The sequence below is a fragment of the Arachis ipaensis genome, chromosome B08 (assembly GCF_000816755.2).
Source record: "Arachis ipaensis cultivar K30076 chromosome B08, Araip1.1, whole genome shotgun sequence".
Lineage (NCBI taxonomy): Eukaryota > Viridiplantae > Streptophyta > Magnoliopsida > Fabales > Fabaceae > Arachis > Arachis ipaensis.
Window position 1 is genome coordinate 70310549 of NC_029792.2, and position 3454 is coordinate 70314002.

The following is a 3454-nucleotide window of genomic DNA, read 5'->3' on the forward strand; positions in this document are numbered from 1 at the left end:
ATTTTGATTCAAGACAAGAGCTACTGAAATAGCTCCTCCTCCTCCATTCAGGACAGTACAAAATGTTGTGATAACAAAGCAGCATCTTTTTGTAGGTTAAAGATAATAGGAATAATAACTGCAGCACTACCGAGCTTCATAGTATTTTGTTTCCTTTTAATGAACTAAATAGTGCTAATAAGGGAAAAAATTGCTAACATTTCCTATCATTTTATATTAACTTTGCCTATTAAATTAGTTTTCTGTGCAGAAACATTAGACTTGCTTACCGGTCTTTGTATAATTAATGAGTTGTACAGTAACTTCAGTTTGGTTGTCAATCGCTTGTCTGATTTTTTTTCACAGTTGCTGAATCTGTTTCAAGTCCTTGAAGAAATCTGAATGACCAAGGAGTATCCAAGTTAAAGATAAACTTGACATAGATAATTTCCAGTTAAATCAACCTCTCGAATGAAATTTTATAATATTCTAAGATAAAATGCAGAATTTTGTGGAAGTGTGGAATATATATGAGGTGTGAATCAACAAAGTGTCAATATAATCAGAAAAGGAAGTTCACCTATGTTTCCATTTCTGTTGTTATTGAACATAGATCAAATTTGATATCTGCCTTTTGCATGTACAAAGCAAATGCTTGCAAGTTATGGATATCTGTCATTATGATATGCTGAACTCCAGGATATTGAACCTATTATATACAAAAGAAATCATAATTGAAAAGTTCACTCCCTCTCAATTACAAACACAACATTTTGCAATCTTGATGTTAATATTCTCATCCCAACTATAAGCAGCGTATTGTAACACTGTCATACCAGAATTATTTACCAATTCAAGATCATTTTCTGAAATCAATTCCACTAAATACTCCACAAGACCAGTAGATACAAGGAATATAGGATAACTTGATGTAACATTTGTACCTCAGAAGATGAAGAATTGAAGACCCAACCTCCTTCATCAGTATCTAGAGATGCCAGATTACCGTCTTTATTCAGAACAGGCAAACCATGTCCTATTATACAATAAAGGGGTCAACTTATGATAAGAACAAATAACAAAAGTTTTTTTAATTTTTGGACAGAAATTGCAATAAATTGAAATAGCAAAAAATTGTTGTAACGCATAAGAACATCAGTAGAAATGGAAATTAAGAAGAGAAGAAAAAAAGAATGAAAAATCAAAGGAAAAAATTAATCAAGAAAAAAATTATGGCCTGCTAATCTCTGTTGGGATGCAAAAGATTCCTAATGAACTGAGCCAGCAACTGAAGATAAGAACAAACCTGAATTTTCTGACGTGCTTCCTTGTGCACTTGAAACTGGATTTGGTCCCTCCATATATAATATTTGACATACCTCTAAACAAAAGATAAAGTAAGAGGTAAGACATAAAACAAGAAGAAGCAAGAGTGTAATACTCCAGAATCCCCAATTTTCGGCCGAACTAGCACATAGCAAAGCTGACTTTACAATCTGACTGGGCAGAACAAGTCCTTTTCCATCAACACATCATTTCTCATTATAGTAATTCATTGACTCCTCAGCAGTTGGAAAGAACTGCAGCACATTTAATTTGCCAAATCTAAGTAAAACTGAGCAGCATAAAGAGAAAGATGGAGTAAATGTAAAGCAGGTTCATTAAATTTAGAAGAAAATGTTTAGATACTACTCACCTTTAAGAATATGAAATCCATTTTCAAAATACTGTATAGAATCTTCACATGTAAAAAATAAAACCCTTTCAATTGCAGGAATTCTAAGCTGCAATCTCATTCTTGTAAACTCATCCCTTTGCCTTTCCTAAACACGGCAGCTGAATAGGCAATCAATTAAAACTAGAACCTTAATCATCAGCAATAAATTCTAATCATAAGAGTTGAATCCCAAATCAAATTCAAATAGAAATCGCAATCACAGATTTTTGAAGTCAAACAGGACGCAAGAACATAAATAGCAAGAGAGATAGAGAGAGACCTGGTGACCGGAGAGCTGGTGAACTGCAGTCCGGCAAACATCTCTGGCTTTCTTGAAAGGTCAAAATTGGCCATAAGAATTAAGAACGTAAAGCAAACAAAACCTTTTTTTTTTCAAACTCTGCAACCAAGATTACGGGCACTGATGTTACAATTTTATAGCCCTTTACAACAATTACAACAGCATCAACTGCAAATTTTACTGCAGCTAGAATTGCAACCACAAATCCAAACCATGATGGGACAAATAAACTTTTTCTTCAACAAACTATTTAATTTTGTAACAAATTAATTAAATTCATAAATTTAGAAGCAATCCTCCAGCACCATTGATTACCCTAAACACAGAATTGGGTATTGGATGGAATCAAAACTATTCAAGTGTTTAGAAAATTTTCGTGATCAAATGGTAAAAAAGAATGTCTTGGCCTCAGATGCCGTGAACAAAACACCAAACAAATTACTCGAATCTAATTAACTAAATACAGTTCAGTACAAATGTCACCTGAAAAATAAATAAACATCTTAAAATGTCACCCAAACCAAATATGATTTCAGCTCAAAAATGGCGTATCTGGCTCATGCGTTACTCTCAAATTTCAACATTCTAATTGAAATACAAGAAATAAACAAGACCATAGTTGTTGTGTTTGTGATTACAAAGCTGTTAGTTACTCATATTATTAATGTATAAATAGGAGTGCAAGTCTTGTATGTAAAACACAATCAATAATATTGCTACTTGATGTATTTTTCATTTCATTCATGTAATGGCAGTGAAACAATTAACAACATGAAATAAGTAAACTACTCTAGAAAAATGAATAATAGTCCCCATTAGTACTTGATTTTTGTTTATTGGAACATTATCATTTACCACTACAAAGTAAACTGTGTTGATTAAGAAGGCAACAATCATTCACAGATCCAAGAATCAAACAGCTGACTGGTCAATAAATACATTATGTAGCCTAACTTATTTGAGCATAAGCATACTCAATGGAAAGGTTACTTAGATATAAAACTACTGCCATTTAATCAAAGGATAAACACAATAAGTTACAGCAACCAAAGTTTAGAGAAATTAAAGAGCATGAGATCTAGAAATATAGCTAAGTACAAGATTTAAAATAATATCATAGTGCAGAAACATATTCTAACAAAAATATACCTATTTAATCCCAAATGCACCTTCAGAAAGGGAACTACACCTGCCCAATTGTCTTATATAATTTTAGCACCCAGTTCCCTCAAATTGTTATCCAGAATCAGTGGATCCTTACTCCTTAGAAACCCCATAGCATAAGCACTGAAACTTCTAATGTGGAACAAATGTATTACATGTAAAGTTAAAGACTCCCATTTTGAAAAAATAAACCTTTTTATGCCTTCCAAGCAAATAAATTTAAAAATGTCTTCATTTTTACTAAGTGTAATTGAAAGACAAAACAAATATACGCAAAATCAGGAACAAACACA

At 32.3% G+C, this 3454-nt stretch overlaps 1 long non-coding RNA gene across 4 annotated transcripts; it reads right to left on the reverse strand.

Moving 5' to 3' along the window:
- LOC107612159 lies at positions 1-2119 on the reverse strand. Of its 4 annotated transcripts, none has more exons than XR_002351698.1 (6): positions 1977-2117; positions 1676-1815; positions 1468-1559; positions 1286-1360; positions 270-377; positions 1-41 (listed from the first exon to the last, which is right to left on the reverse strand). It is a non-coding gene; the product is annotated as an uncharacterized LOC107612159 (long non-coding RNA). The 4 variants fall into 4 exon arrangements; XR_001613617.2 differs by having other exon boundaries at positions 1-85; XR_002351699.1 differs by lacking the exon at positions 1-41 and having other exon boundaries at positions 93-377; positions 1676-1802; positions 1977-2119.